This window comes from Miscanthus floridulus, chromosome 19 (genome assembly GCF_019320115.1).
Source record: "Miscanthus floridulus cultivar M001 chromosome 19, ASM1932011v1, whole genome shotgun sequence".
Taxonomy (NCBI): domain Eukaryota; kingdom Viridiplantae; phylum Streptophyta; class Magnoliopsida; order Poales; family Poaceae; genus Miscanthus; species Miscanthus floridulus.
Genome location: NC_089598.1, coordinates 20,507,622 through 20,524,486, shown reverse-complemented (window position 1 = coordinate 20,524,486; position 16,865 = coordinate 20,507,622). Strand labels below are relative to the sequence as shown.

Genomic DNA, 16,865 nt, shown 5'->3' with positions numbered 1-16,865 from the left:
GAGACGGAGGACACGCCGAGCTGGCTGCCTGCCTATTGGGTGCGGAGTGGGGACGGGACGGGAGGCTTGTGGGGCCTGGCCGGCGCGTGCGTGCAGAGCTGTTGTGTATTGGTTGGCCGGCCGGTTGGGCTAGCTCTGTGACGACGCGGGCGGCCGTTGCTTCCAGAACGGAGTCGGAGTCCGGCTCGGCCTCACGTCGTTTCACGGTTGGATCCCATCCTGGGCTCCCGACTCCCGGTTTGTCCTTCGGACCGACCGTTTTGGCCGTTGGAGCAGCACGTCGACGTCCGTTGCCACGCTACTGATCACCCCATGAGGCTTCCGAGCCGGAGAGGCAGCCTACATGTGCCGTGGCCCCGTGGCAACTCGGAGGTATGTATGCTGCTACCGTCCGTTGAATTCCTTTTGCAACAACCAACAAGACCTCAAACTCAAAAAGCAAACATTTTGAAAGAAAGGAGCAAGGCTAACCACAGTGGTGTGCATGGTATTACTGTGTGCTACTATGGCAAGGAGTCATTTTGATTTTCATGTAAAAAAAATGAGGAGGAGCCAATGGAGCCACGATTTCTAGCTCCACCGGCTCCAGCTCCGTCATACTACAATGTTCTATAGTGCGTGGAGAAGAGAGCAGCCGGGAGCTACACTAAATGGCCCCTAAAGAGAAAAGGATGTATTAAGACTATATCAAATCATGTTAATTGAGGTGATTTGATTTAGGAATGAAACCTCAGTGAGACATCCGAGCGATTCCCTAAATTTGAATGTGGGGTGAGCGAGTTTGCTCAGCTACGATTCCACCCGTCCCACCTGTGGGCTTTAAGGTCCCTTTATTCCAAATGGATTTTAAGAATCTAGATAAAAAAAATATGATATGTTTATATTACATTTATGTTGAAATCTACTAGAATATAGTATGTTTGGATAGGATTTTGGGATTTTTGAGATTTTTTCCATCCAAATTATAAATGATTGTATGCTGCTAGGCTAGTAGATTGTGTTCATTTAATCATTTGTTGAGCTGTTTAGCCTGAATAATAGGTAACGACAATGTTTATTATTCATATGAACATCGTCGGTGAGCTATCGAAGCAAAATAAATAAATAAATAACTTACTTCCTCCGTCCAAAAATAACAGATGTATTTGATCATATGAAAAGTCATACAAATACCATTTCGACCTATTCTCTTACAATAGGTAGTCAATTGCTAAAGAAACCAATATCATCTTTGAACATAAATCAATTGTTGCAAGTTTCATACCCTAAACTTGCACACAATTTAACCAATTGTTGGTCAAACTTTGTAAAATTTGATTTCTCCTCTAGTTAAATACATAAATCTCCTAATTTATTTTGAGGCACACAGAGATAACCATGACTTAGCTATATATATGGAGCGTAGCTAGTACACCCCGTCCGAGAATAAGTGCATTTCTAGCATTCAAATTTTGTCCTACATTTAAGACACATATGCAGAGGTGTGGGACCATCTAGTTTTAGTAGGCAATGTAATTATTACATGCTGCAACACCCTTTGATAGGGATACAAATATAACCTCTCTATTTGCATTGGTATTTCTAAACAATTGTAGAAGTGCATTTGTTTTAGGAGGGAGGTGGAGTATATGTATATAGGAGCGAGCCTGCCGAAATTCCACCAAATAGGACCTCAATCAACTTGGATTCATCAATGAACAGTCAATGATTCGTCCCCTCCGGGCTAGAAGTCTAGAACATCTCGATGAACCAGAAACCAAGCAAACATCAACGGCAGAGCAGGCTTTACAAACACGTAGGATCCAATATTCCGAAGAAGGTCGCAAAATGTGATTAAAACCAAAATCAGGCATGTACGTACGGCAGAGCAGGTTTTACAAACAATGCTAAAAATTATATGTAGTTTCTATACTTATTAATTTTTATCCATGAAAAAAATAGCGCGCTATTTTGCCGCTATAGCGCGCTAATAGCGTCCCAGATATCTCGCCGCGACGATATCTTGCATTTTCACGCTATACGCGCTATTGCCGCTATAGCGCGCTATAGCGCCGCTATTGCCGCTATAGCGCCATAGCGCGCTAAATCGCCGCTATTGCTGTTTCATGTGCTGACAAAAAAAAAACGAGGCAGAGTCAGATTTAGGCCCATCTTGAGCCCTCTAACCCTAATCCAGAGTACCCTCCGTTATTGTTGTTTCATGTTAGCTACTGAATATTTGAACCTTATGGATGTTTAGACTGTATGGAAGTATGAAACTATGAATATGTTGCCTGTTTGGACTGTTTATTATTTTTTTTGCCTGGCTGTATATAAATAGCGCGCTATAGCGGCGCTATAGCGGCGATATAGCGTGAGCAGCTATCTCACGCTGCGGCTATAGCGGCGCTATAGCGCGGCTATAGCGGCGCATAGCTCCCAGGAGTGGCCGCCGCTAAATTATATAGCGCGCGATTTTTTTTCATGGATTTTTATAGACACAACGTATAGAAATCATGATCTCAATGGATAGTTTCTATATAATAATTTTTTATCCAATCCTATACATTCTCTCCTCATTCTCTGTCAATTACATCCATTCATGTCTTGGTTCTCGTGTAGACATGGTTTCTAACTTCGAGCTGGTTTTTTATGATTTTTACTGTCTCTCTCTTCAATAAATACCTTGCCACATCAGCAAAACGCTTACGTGATAGTACAATTAATGTACATAGAAACTATAATAATTTCTGCATTGAGAGTGCTCTGAGATTAGCCTGATGAATTTAGATACATAAAGTCCATCTAACCAAGCGCGCATGATCCTGATGTTAGTCACGCCAAAAAAAACCACTCAGCATCGATCCGACGCCAGTCACGCAATGCGCTACTTACCTCCGCCGCCGTCCGCCGGCACGACGAGCTGCTCCGGGTCGAGGTGCGGGTACCGGCGCAGCACGGCACGTTTCATACCCTCCATACCCTTCTCGTACCCGGGCAGCGCGTGCTCGGCGAACCGGAGCACCTGCTCCGTGCAGCCCCGGAACTCGCGCACCGCAGCCTCCGCGGCGCTCCTCAGCTCCTCCGCGGCCGCCTTCTTCGCGCCGGCGAGCTCGGCCTTGGCCTGGGACAGCTCCTGCCGCAGCGCGTCCGCCTCGCGTTCCCTCGCCGCGAGCTTCTCCTCGAGCTCCAGCGCGTAGCCCAGCGAGAACGACGCGTAGTTCGCGGCCTGCGCGCGCGTCGCCCACGACCACGACAAGAGAGCGGGTTAGAATGACACATGCACGAAACGAGTCGCAATGGACTAAAGCGAAAAGAAAAACCTGTAGCGCTGTCATGTAGCTCGAGGCGATGACGTCGGAGGGCTTCGCCGCTGAGAACGTCTGCTCTAGCGCCGGTGTGACGATGCTCTGCAGCATCTGCCGTGCGCTCTCCCAGTCGGAGGTGCCGTCAGGCTCACGGGTAATCTTCGATGACTTGTGGGTGGAGAAACCCGGCGGGAAAGGTGACGCGCCAGACAGCGAGCCTTGGGCATGACCATGTGGCGTGCTCGGCTCAGGGCGCGACGGACCCTGCTTCGCGGCGTCCTCCGTCACCTTCCTCTTCTTCCCGGACGTACAGCGGCGTATTGCTGTCAGGCTCACTCTTCACCGTAACTCCCGACGCCTGCGCGGCCTTTGCCGCCCGCTGATTCTTCATCATGTCGTAGACGCAAGGGTCCATTCCTGTCATGCATCCACATCAATAGCCCCCTTAGGGCTTTTTTTTTAGAAAGGGGGAGCAAAACTTAGGGTAAAAAAAAAACCTCCACTAATAACAAAGATGATAATTAAAATAATATCCTCATGAATTACCCATACAGAAAAAATCCGGAATCTCGAAGGAATTCGAGTTTCCAAACGAGGCCTTACTTTACATTGTTACAAACCACGTAATGGGAGATTGAGAGTTCGGGCGTGCTCGAGTAATAATACCTTTGGCACTAGCACTGCTAGTAGTACGAGTCGTCCCCGTCGGCGGCGGCTGCTTCGCTGATGAACCGGTGATCTTTGCTGCAGCCAGTGAACCGGTGATCTTTGCAGCCGCAAGATTGCTCTCGGAAAGATACGTCTTTGATATCGACCGCCGCGCCGTGAACAATTGCCTCCAGGCCCATGGGAATAGGAAGCCGTTCCTCCCCTGGCCGCACGATGAAATCCTGGGATACGTGGCTTACATCACGACGGGTCTGCACGCTGCGTCGGTGAAGTCGGTCGAAAATCGTGAAACCTCCATTAAAACTGAATTTATTATATTTTTATAGTAATATATTTAGAGGTATATAATATTAATATTTTTTATATAAATTTACTAAACTTAAAATTGTTGGCTCTTCTGAATGCTGAGAGGCATAATTATTTTAGGACAAAGCGAGGAATAAAAGTTTTCTTATAGCAAGTATAATAATAAACTATAAATAAGTTGAATACTGAGGTGGAGCAGAAAAAAAAGAAGAGAGAGAAGAATAGCTGGCTTGAACATAAGAAAAAAAAAACATGTGAAAGAGCAGGTGGATCATGTAATAATTATAAAGATGTAACTACTATGCGAATACGAATGGATTGAGAGGTGCCTTAAGGATTTATACAGTCAGTCATGTGGTGTATTATTAGCCTTGCGTAAAAAAAGATATGACTGATGAACTGATTTGATTTGTCACTGGCAGGATTGCAGAGCCCGAGAAGGCTGCCATTGAGTGCGTCGATGAAAAAAAAACCTTGCGAATAGTGTAGTCGCACGCTCACCAAAAAAATTATACTAGTCAAACAAGTTTTAAATTTAATCAAATTTATATAAATAATGTTAACAACTATGTCTCTAAATATGTTCTGTAATTAATTTAATAATATTTTTTATTATAAGTAATACTCCCTCCGTTCCTTAATATAAGCCATATAGATTTCTAAAGAAAATTCCAAAATATAGGTACGTATCAGCTCCTACGCCGATTAATTTGGAAATATTTCTACCGTACATAGCACATGCCCCAACCAATCACTTAGATTTAGGAAGCAATCTGATTGGGAGAGAGAAGATGGCCTGATTTTCCTTTTTTTTCTCGGCCTCACATCCTTTCCCAAGCCGTACGTTAATATTAGTGCTAAAAACTATATGGCTTATATTAAGGAACGGAGGGGGTAATATTTTTACTATTTAGGGGGTGTTTGGCACTGTTCGGCTCCTATTTTTCTAGATCCGCTCCAGCTCCGTGTTGCCAAACACCCTTCAGCCAGAAACTCCGCTCCACAGAAAAGGTAGTGCTAGAAGTCAACTCCACGTTTTTTTGGGAGCATCTCAAGTGGTTCTTCAGTTTTTGGAGTTTTATACTCCCATGTAGAGCTATGGATAATTACCCCAGTTGCCACTTATTAATAAACCCATTCATTAGACCATTTTATTTTGGAGCTCTTGCGTTTGTATCCTTGTTTTGTATCGAAATTGTAATTTTGCCCCTATTTTTTTGACTTTGTGAATTTACCCCTACTGTGCCATTCACGAAGCACCAGTTTATCCCTGCTCCGTCATCCACCCCTAACGGTGTTAAACTTTATACAAAAGGACATGAATGTCCATACGATTTTGCCCCTGTTTGTTATGCATAATTGTGATTTTACCCTGATTTGGAATTAGACTTTTTTATTGTATGCTGACAATTGATTAAATTTGGTCAAACATATTTGGCACAACTTGCAATTATTTGAAATATTTCGATATAATCTTTTGTGTGGGACCAAAAATCTTCAATGTATAAGAATGCATGTAGAACATCGGTTAACAAACTGTATAAGTAGATGCATGCACTGATAACCTTAGTACCTTACCACATAGGAATGTCATACAGTACATGTTTTTCAGCAAAAGTAACCGCCATACAAGTTGCTTCCATATCAGAGCCCCATTTGCTTCTGTTTTCATCACCAAAATCTATTATAGGCAACGGTACCGTGCTGGTACTGATCGCTGCATCGGCATTGCTGGTGGAACAATGGTCGTCCCTACGCGAGACAGCGGCGGTGTAGCAATCTGTCTCCGCAGGAAGACCAGGAGGCTGTACCTATAGCCGTGCGGAACGCTCCAAGGGCAAGCTGTCAGAGCAAGACAGGAAGTCGTCGGCCATTCCCGATGAGCCGTGAAGCAAGGCGCCGGCGTGGCCATCCTTGCGGTGATGCGGGGAAGAGCAAGCGTACGCAGAGTATGAAAGCAGAGTGAGGATGAGCTGCCTTCGGAAATTTGAAACCAGAGACCACCTTCGGAAATCATAATAATGATCTATCAATGTTGAAGCTTCCTTCTCCACTTCAACCACTCGCTAATCATCCTGTAGTGGCGACGGTGGTGACCAATTGCAGTGAGCTCGTCGGAGCTATTGAAGCAACTGCATATAATTTGATTTGCTGTTAATATTGTAGCAGCATATCCCAGCATTACACGCCTAATTTCTAGGTGCCAAGACTATGAAAGCAGAGTGAGAACACCATGGCAGCCTCCTAAAGCCCTAGTATAATACTGATATAGTACATATATGAGCTTTACCTCTTTCAAATGCTCTATTCTCTCATCAGCAAATGAAGAAATACCTTTTTGCAGAAGCACTGGGACAGTATCAATGCCGAGCTGCATAAGGGGCAAAAACATAAGTTTGCAGGCATTACTTTTCATAAAAGAAAATAGCATGTCCCTTCCTTTACAAGGTGAAAATCACCAACTTATATAAGAAAAAGAGCATTGCAAAGGATCCTATCATATAGCTATTCTGTGACAAGCACCATAGTTCTATGTGGATCAGTAGCCGATTTCTGTGAATCTGAGACAAGCACTTATATAGATATATAAAATCAGTAGCGGCAGCGGCAGCATCCATAGTTCTATAAATCAGCCGGCTGATGTGCTTTGACCTACAGCTGCTGCTACTGGGTAGAAAGCAGTAGCTATAGAAAAACAAAAAAAAAGAAAGAAAGGTGTAGATCCAATTACCACTCAAACATCACAAAATTGGGTAGTATTAGATTACCTGGAATGAAGCAAAGTAGCCTTGATTTCGGATCTGCACATAGCATAGAAAATTAGAACTCCAATTTATTAAAGAATAGCAAGAATAGAGTGGTTCCTCTGTGTCATACCTAAAATTTTCATTCGATTGCTCCTGGGCCAAGCAGGGTCTAGTGGTGTGCCATTGATTTTGTTTGCCCCAAGCCGAGGGAGTGGGTCTCGGGGATGAGGATGGACATGCACGCGAACTCCTTGCCGTTGGCCCGCTCCACGCAGAGGTACGTAGTGCCGAACTGGCCCTGCCCGAGCAGCACAGACTCCGGGACCACCGCCGCCTTCGCCTCCGCCGACGACATCTGCGCAGAGAGGCAAACATCAACAACTCAGATCCGCGCTGAGGGAGACGGAGTCCGCCACGAACGCCGCCTCCTGCTCCCTTGGCAGTCCCTCATACTCTGCCTCTTCCGTGGCAGAGATATGCTGGCCGGCCGCCGCTACCACAGCTACGAGGGGGCGCGGACCCGCTGGCCGGCAGCCCGTCGCCGCGGCCGCCCTGGCAAGCGAGCGTGCAGGCGCGGGCCCGCTGGCAGACAGGCCGCCTGCCGCCGTCACCCCAACCGGTGAGCGTAGGCGTAGGCGCGGGCCCCGGCAGGCGAAATAGCAGCAATCGGCGAGAGAGGCGGCAGGGAGAAGATTTGGAGCCGCGGCTCCGCGTAGCCTGGTAGATCGGCAGCAGCACATCCAGCGTAGGGAGAAGGAGTGGCAGACACCGCGGCCCTCGCGCGCCACGTGCCGAGCCCCGCCGCCGCCCCGCGCGCGACGAGCCCTGCCGCCGGGAGCCGTTGCCGCACCGCGCGCTGTGCGCTGCCAACGCCGCCGCCGCCGGATGCCCCCGATGCCCCGGTCGATGCAGCCGCCTGTGAGAAAGGCACAGTTTCATTATGGAGGCTGAATATAAGGATAAGGGGCAATTTGGTCTTTTCGCCTTTGTTTTTTTAGATTTTGAATTTTTTTAATTCATTTATTTCATGACCATCTGACGGCATCTAAACCAGGGGCAAACGGATGATTCAATTCAAAATAGCAAGGACAAAATCACAAAGTTGAGAAAACAAGAATAAAATCACAATTAGACTCTTACATAAGGACAAGAACACCATTTTCTCTTTTATTTTTCTCTGCCTTCCGTGAGCAGTTGTGTTGCTACTCTGTTTGCTTGTTTTGGTTCCAGTTGTTTTTCTGGAGAATACAACTACAGTTTTTCCTCAACGACAAGCAACAGCAGGCCAACAATTACAGCTTGATCAAGTGCTCGTTGTTTTTTATTAGTACTCTTGTTGTTCATCTTTGCTGCACAGCAGTTATTGCGGCTAGACCATTTTATTTCTCTGTTAATGTTCTATCATTTGTTTTCTATTCTTGTCAGAAAATATCAAGTGCAATTTGAATCAGGGACATAATAGACTATTTGCGTTGGAGTTGGAGCGGAGCTGTGTGCCAAACAGTACCACCTGCTCCACAAACTCCACGATGAAGCTGCTCCATGGTGGAGTTCGTGGAGCAGAGCTAGAAAAACAAGAGCGGAACAGTGCCAAACACATAAAGTATAAATCATTCACTCAAAAAGTAAGAATTGCTAATTTCTCTAAACAAAAAGGCAAGAAAAATCATATGGCTTGGACTTTAACCCTAAAGCGGCTTCAACTTTCTTTTTTTAGTTCTGGCTTCATCGTTCTCTTGTGTGTTTGTTCGATAGTACTTTTAATCAAATGGATAAAAAAATCTCAACAAAAAGTGCTATGAAAGGAACCTACAGTGAAGATGGTCATCGAACGTTAAGGGATGTTTGGGACTGCTCCACAAACTTTATCGTCGAGTAGCTTCACAAAAGACTAGAGTTTGTGGAGCACCTCTTTAGGTGCTTTCACAACTTGATCCTTTTTCCTCGAACAGAGTGCGTAGAGCTGAAACCGTTTGGCTAACAAACGTAGAAACGTAGAGTGGAGCAGGCTCAAACTGAAAGTGCAATCAAGCCCTAATTATGGGTTTTAGTGATAATGACCACGCAATTAGAGAACTAATAAGATTTATCAAGATGACAAGTAGAGAATTCATGTTCGAGGATGCTACACGAAACGAAGGAGCCCTCCAATTACAAATATAGATGGCTTTAGACTTAAAAGATGTTTAAATTCTTTTATATTTTGAATTAGAGTATAAAAAAGCCGTACTATAAAGGGGGACGTAACATTTAAGCTAATATGTACTACCAAGTGCTCAAACATACGCATGCATTCTCAGATTCACAGCCAAGACAGTCTTTACTTCACTCTTACCCTTTCTGTCTTGCGTGGTGTGGCACTGCCGCACTTGAAGAGAGGCACTGCCGCACTTGAGCCATGACACTACCGCGACTTAAGTGACCATTGGGGGCTGGGGGTATTTACACCCTTCCTCTTCCTTCCCAACGGTACACTGCCTCTTCTTCCTCACTTCAGCACGTCCAAAATAGAGCAGGAGCTCTCTCTCTCTCTCCCTCCATTGTTGACCTCAAGCCCTCTAGCAAATCTATTGATTTCATCATCAATCCTTGAGGAAAAAGGCTACAAAACCCAATTAGTGAGTAGCTCCATTGATTCCCCAAGTCTAAAGAGCATTTGATTCATGTTTTGGCCGGCGGTTGTGTTTGTTACTCTTGGAGTTTGGCTCCTAGCTGGCTAGAGCGTCGCCCGTGGAGCTTACCAACTTGTGTGGCAGCCATGGAAGGTTTGTAACCATCTCTTAAAGCTAGTAAACTCGCTTCTCATCTCAAGAATTAAAGTCTCTTGACTTAAGAATGAGGAAGGGTTGGAAAGCCCTAAGCCTTAGTGGCTAACCTCAACAATGTGAAGGTAAACAAGCCTTGGTGGCAAGTCGAACCACGGGAAAAATCATTATGTCACTTGTGCTTGATTTATATTACTTGCATGACATATTGTGGTTGAGGTGATTTCTAGGGTTTCTATCGATCTACTTGTGTGTGGTGTTCCTACTACCTCTAGCTTTTAATCTGTGATTGTCATACCTATAGTAAGCTAGAAAATTTCTCTGACCTAAGTTTTTGTTCATGGATTTTAAACTGTGACTCGAAGTTGTCTGCAGGTGCAGCAGTGTTGCTGCTATGGCCCGACAGTGCCGCAGGGTAAATTTGATAAAAGTTTGAGTGTTTATTTTGATTGGCCTATTCACCTCCCTCTAGACTAACCAGAGATCCTACAAGTGATATCGGAGATAGGTTACCTCATATACACTTCACCGCGTGAGGTATGGAGCCTGGAGGAGGAACAAGTGGCGCAAAGCGGGTTGATGTCGATATGGACAACAGCGAGTTGAGCTCGTCAACAACAAGCAACACCACACTACCACATCTTGAGGCTACCGATACCGAATGAGCTCTCAATGAGAATGAGAGAAGAAAAAGGAAGGAAGGAAGAAAGCTAAAAAGAGAAGCAAGAGAGAAGAAGGAGGAGCAGCGGTTAGAGGAGAAGAAGCAAAGGAAAGAAGAAAGAAGGCTCAAGAGAGAAGCAAGAAGAAAAAGAAGAGAAGCTAGAAAGAAGAAGAGAAGGTAACAAATGCATCATCAAGCATATCAAGTAGTTCCGAAGATGGAGATGATGATGAGTCATACCAAGTGTCGAAGGAGAACAAGAATAAGAAGAAAGGAAAGGACAAGGCCGACAACAACAAATATGCCGCCGTATCCTTTAACTATTCTTCTATTCCTATGACTAACCACGATCGGAGGTCTTTCATCAATGTGCCCGCGAGCAAGTTACCTTATTTTAATAGGACTAACTTTGCTAAGTGGAAGCACTTGATGAGAGCCTATCTTATAGGTCTTCACCCTAGCATTTGAGAGATTGTTTGCAAAGGATTTGAGCCACCGGTTGATCCTAAGAACCCAACACTAGAAGAGATGAGAATCATTCACCTCAATAGTCAAGCCACAAGTGTGTTGCTTAGTGCCTTGGATGGTGATGAGTACAATAGAGTGATTGGAGTTGATATTGCCAAACAAATATGGGACATTTTGCACCTAGCACATGAAGGGGTTGACAAAGTGAGAAAGGCAATAATTGACTTGTTGATGTCAAAGCTCAACTGGTTTGTAATCTTGGATGGAGAGAGGCCACAAAAGATGTTTGATAGGTTGATGACGATGGTGTGCAAGATTAGAGGCTATGGTTGTGATGAGCTAGATGATCACAAAGTTGTCAAGATTATGTTGGAAGCTTATTCACCTAGAAATGAGACCATAGTCACTCTAATTAGAGATAAGAAGAAGTTTGAGTACTTCACACCAAAAGATGTACTTGGGAGGATCTTGACCTTTAACATGCAAAGAGAAGAAGCAAATGAGAGGAAGAAACTTAGAGAATTGCAAGCAAAGTTAGAGGACATCAAGATCAAAGATATAGCTCTCAAGGCCAACAAATGAAGCAAGCAAGGCTCTACAAGCAAATCCAAGATCAACCAATAAGCTTCAACTAGCAAGCCCAAAGCAAGCAAGCAAGTTCTAGAAAGAGTAGAGACCACATCATCTTCAAGTGAAAGAGAAAATAATGATGATCAATATGAGAAAGTTGATGATGTTGCTCTCTTTATGAAGAGATATCACAAGGGCCTAAAGAAGCAAGGCTACAAGGTAGTGAAGAAAAGCTTTCCAAAGAAGAAAAAGAGGACATGCTACAATTATGGAAGCACCGATCACTTCATTGCCAAGTGTCCATATGAGATCAAGGACAATAAATACAAGAAGGACAAGAAAGAGGAGAAGGCCGATCGTAAAAGAGCAAGAAGTACATGGGAGAGGCTCATATTGGGCATGAATGGGACTCAACTAAAGAGAGCACAAGTAAAGAGGATGAGAAGGTTGCAATGATTGTTATTCACAAGTCAACCCTTACACCAAGGCGTTTGAGAGTCCATTAGAAACTCTATTTATGTAATAATGCTACTTAAATACTTTTTATATGTGTGGGATATGGACATATATTAATCTATGATGTCGCTTGTGATACAATTGTGCTAAAATATATATCTTTATATGTATCACATGATGTGTGATGTCTGTTCTGATCTGTGCTGTTACAGTAAGTGCGGCACTACCGCACCAGAGTGGTCGAAGTGTGGCGCTCTGGTGCGGCAGTGCCGCACTTACTATAACAACACAGATCAGAACAGACACCACACATGCGGCACTACCGCACCCAGTTGCAACAGCAAACTATATTGTGCATAAACTATCATTTGCATAATGTTTTATATACCTGACACAGTATGCAGCACCCCACAGAAGCATGGATGTAGAGGGATCCCCATCACTTTCACTAAAATATGAATCTTAGCTTCTTATGCCAATTTGAGAATTCAATTCTCTATTCACATACTTAGGGAGAGGCCCTACACCCAAGGCTCAAAAATCTCAGTATTTATTTCATATGTTTTTAAGCTCTAATTGGGTTGTCATCAATCATCAAAAAGAGGGAGATTGAAAGTGCAATCAAGCCCTAATTATAGGTTTGATAATAATGACCACGCAATTAGAGAACTAATGAGATTTATCGAGATGATAAGTAGGGAATTCATGTTCGAGGATGCTATACGAAATGAAGGAGCCTCCAATTACAAATGTAGATGGCTTCAAACTCAAAAGATGTTTAAATTCTTTTATATTTTGAATTAGAGTATAGGAAAAGTCATACTATAAAGGGGGACATAATGCTTAAGCTAATATGTGCTACCAAGTGCTCAAATATACACATACATCTTTAGATTCACAGCCAAGACAATCTACACTTTACTCTTACACTTGCTGTCTTGTGTGGTGCGGCACTGCCGCACTTGAAGAGAGGCACTGTCGCAATGTGGCACTGCCACACTTAAGCCACGGCACTGCCGTGACTTAAGTGACTGTTGGGGCTAGAGGTATTTATATCCTTCCTCTTTCTTCCCAATGGTACACTGCCTCTTCTTCCTCACTTCAGCACGTCCAAAATAGAGCAGGAGCTCTCTCTCTCCCTCCATTGTTGACCTTAAGTCCCTGTAACACCCCGGTGTTATGCCTGCATTTAGGCATTGCTAATCATACATATCGTGCATCATCAAGCATCCTATTCATACACGCATAATCTTGCATATAACAACTGAAACATTACTTCGAAACATACGAAACATGTTTGTGAAAAGAAAATGATGCATACACTTATTAGAGTTGTTTTGCTCTGATTCTTGCTTGCTAGTTGAGTAGAAATTGTTGGTTAGGCTTGTAAATCATCTAGAATTGTTTAGCACAATTTTTGGAGCAAGGTTTGTATTTAAATTAATTCAAAATTTTACTTCCAAAGTAAATTCCCAAAATTAGGGTTTTGAGTTAAAATTTAACTTTGATTCTATAATTTAAAATCTAGATAGGATTGGACTTTGGTCATAAAAGCAAAGTTGCAGGGAATTAAATTCTAATCAACTTTCATTTTTGGTACATTTTCAAAAGAGGTCATTTTCTTGCTCAAAATAATATTTGAAAACTGTTATTTGAAAATTTATTGAAAATGGAAATTGAAAAGAATGTTTCTGTTTTCGCGGGCCGCCGCCTCCTTTCCGGCCCAGCCCCGCAAGCCAGCCCAGAGAAGCCCCCGCACGCCTCGCGCGCGCCGCGCCCCGGCCCAGCCCAGCGCCGCGCTGGCCTGCCTCCGCGCGCCTGCTCGCTGACGCGCCGCGCCGCGCGTCCCGACCGCGGCAGAGCTTGCCCGCCGCGTGGCCGCCCTGCGCTGGCGTCGCCCGCCGCGCAGCAGCCGTGGCCTGGCACCGCGCCCACGCGCCCGCCTTCACCTGCTGGTGCCCGCGCACTCGCTCACTCGCGCCCGCACTTCCTCCCCTTTCTCCTCCAAAGCCGCGAGCCCCGAGCTCCGCCATCGCCGCGCTCGAGCTCCGCCGGCGTCCAACTCCCGCACCACCGCGCCATTCTCTAATTCCTCGTGCCCCGAGCTCCGCCTCGCCTTCCTCGAAGTCGTGCTCGAACTTGCTCCGTCTTCCGAGCACAGGTCGGGCCTCCCCGCGTCTCGCCGCCGACGGCCATGGCGCCGCTGTGCTCGGCCGCCATGGAATTCGTTTTCCTTTCCCCCTCCAGCCTCGCATAGCTACCTTACCGAGCTCGCTTTCTCCTCGCACGTCTCCTGCGCTCGCTCGCTGGCGTTGCCGTGGCCGGAGACGGCCGCTGGCCACTGGCCGAGCCGCGCCGCCGCGCCAGCGCGCGCCCCGGCGAGGCACCTCGCCTCGGCTGGCCAGGCCGAGCCAGGCCGGGGGGCTGACGCCTGTTGGGCCGTTTCCCCCTCCCTCGCGCTCGGGCCGCGCAGGCCGGTGATGGCCATGGGCCAGCTGTTCCCTTCGGGCCGGCCCAGTAGAGTTTTGAAGAATTGTTTTCAATTTATTCATTCTTATTTGAAAACAGAAATGGTTTGCAAAATATGTGGATACTCAAAGTTGCTCCAAATTTGTTGAAACAAATTTTTCTAGGTTCCTTATTACCAGATCTACTTGGGAAAATTATTGCATGTCATGTTTGATATACTTTTCTATAGGATTTTATTTAATCTTGAATATTGCTGATAACTTGAAAAATATGTAGAAAAATATATAGGCTTCAGAAAAATATGATTTCCAAGTTTGTTAATCTTCTTATGTCATGTACTTCCTAAGGAAAATATGTTTCAGGCATGTGCTGTGGAAAACTTTGGAGGTGTAGTTCAAGTGCCTTTAAGGGCTGATTTTTGTTATTTTTGATAGAGAGCAAACTTTGTATAAAACATGCATGTGGTAATTTTTGTACAGTCATTATATGCTATGAAGAACCTAGGAAAAATATTAATTCTGTTGTTTGACACTTTTCATAGTACAAAGTAATTTCATGCTCATTTTCATGCTATAGCTTGTCATTTTTGTGTAGGATGGTTTACTTATCCAAATGCCATGAAATTTTTATGGTAGTCTGTTTAGGGTAGTAGTATGCTACTGCAATTTTCTCAGATTTTTAGGAGCATCAGAAATATAGGTTGCTATTCAAACCTATTATTAACTAGGGTTTAAGCCAGTGTCGCTTTAAGTGTGATTAAGAAAGTCGTAAAGCTTTGGTGTATCTTTGAAGCATTTCATAAGATAGGTTAACTTAACATATTAGTAGTAGAAGAGAATGCAGTAGATGACATGTGCTTGTAGTATAGTTCTTAGATGATGTTGACTACCTTGCATTTCAACATATCCATTGCATTCATCTCCTTCGATGCACCGTTTGCATAATCATTTACGCGCATTGCATCATACAGGATCGCAAACCGAGAACCCGGTCAGTCATACCCGAGGAAGCCAGAGGAGCAGCTCGAGGTGCAGCAGCAGGAAGTGCCAGAAGCCGACGAGGAGGACGTTGAGGAACTTCCGGAGTGCCCCGATCACCGTCCGAGCTCCTTCGAGAGAGGCAAGCCCCGGAGCATTTTTCTCCCGGTTTGCAATTAATTAATTAAATGCTTTACTTTAATTGATGCATTACGTTCAGGAGTTGTTTGCAACCGTTGCTGCATTATACCTTGTTTACCTTTGTTATACTATATCCTTGTTACCCTGGTATCCCGCAGTCGAGTCAATGCTTAGCTGGCTTAGACCGGTAGAAGTCGGGTGATTTCCGGTCACCTGCGAGCTATAGGTGGTTACCTGGATCTGCTTGGATGACTATGAAGTCATGGTATAACTAGGTGTTAAATGAAGTGGAGACCGGACGGAGACTTGCAGAGTTTTGAACTGTAGTGTTTCCGTCTGTGTCGATTAAGGACCGACCGTTGTTGGGCCTCGAGTCATGTTGAACGCATGCCTTACATTTAGCTGGCCGGATAAAGTACCTTCCGACCGCGAAGCTGGGAGATTTTTCGGGCCGAGTAGATTGCCCGCAGCGCACTGTACCGGAGCAGGTGTGGTAGGACACGGGGGCGAGATGATAAGACCAAAGTGCAGTCGGTCGGCCCCCGGGTACATGTGGTTCCTGGCAAACTCGAGATACCTGGAAAGTTGGCTCGGTGATCAATATCTCACTTTAGCGGGTGAGTGAGGTTTGTGTAAGGAATAAATCACCAGCTGGTTAGGAAACGATTCGAATCGCCATCGCTCCTGGATAGTGAGCACTTGACTTGAGTGACTTCATCGTAGTAAATGTTATGGAACACTTGGACAGTTATAATGAATATGACGGTATGGAAGTTGATTAATGATCATTGGTTATCATTATCTGCTTAATCACATGTTTACCCTAGTATAGGTGCAAATCTAGTGGGCAGGTTAATAATAATTAACTTGGCAATAATGCTTTTAGAAAGGTTCTTGAAATGCTAAAAATGCTTCTTTTGCAAATGAGTCAGCTACCCCACTATAAAGCCCTTCATAATCCTTGGTGTCATTTATTTTCGGTTATGTCGGGTAAGTCTGGCTGAGTACCTTCTCGTACTCAGGGTTTTATTCCCACTTGTTGCAGATGGGCAGATGTACTATGGCTACTGTATCAACTGCCTGTATCCTGCGATGGGTGATGCTTAGGACCATGGGCATGGTCATTCCTTACGTCTCATCTGATGCTTTTGTTGGAGATGATCATTCGCTGGCACTATATTTGAACTCCGTGTGAGTGTGTGTGGTTTTAAACAAATGACTTCCGCTACTTTTTATTCGAACTTGTTTTGTAATAACTATGTTTAACTCTGATATATCTGTTATGCAAACTTTTATATAATATGTGATTGGTGACCGCTAAACTTATTACGATCATGGCTGGGACACGA

The 16,865-nt window shown here is 44.8% G+C and overlaps 1 long non-coding RNA gene and 1 pseudogene across 1 annotated transcript; both read right to left on the bottom strand.

The window, feature by feature from the left end:
* Nucleotides 1–2,866: 2,866 nt before the first annotated feature.
* Nucleotides 2,867–4,135, bottom strand: LOC136525689 (uncharacterized; annotated as a pseudogene).
* Nucleotides 4,136–5,986: 1,851 nt separating this feature from the next.
* Nucleotides 5,987–7,666, bottom strand: LOC136529256 (uncharacterized). The gene is made up of 4 exons (XR_010777241.1): nucleotides 7,140–7,666; nucleotides 7,031–7,063; nucleotides 6,597–6,633; nucleotides 5,987–6,394 (listed from the first exon to the last, which is right to left on the bottom strand). It is a non-coding gene; the product is annotated as an uncharacterized lncRNA (long non-coding RNA).
* Nucleotides 7,667–16,865: the final 9,199 nt, after the last annotated feature.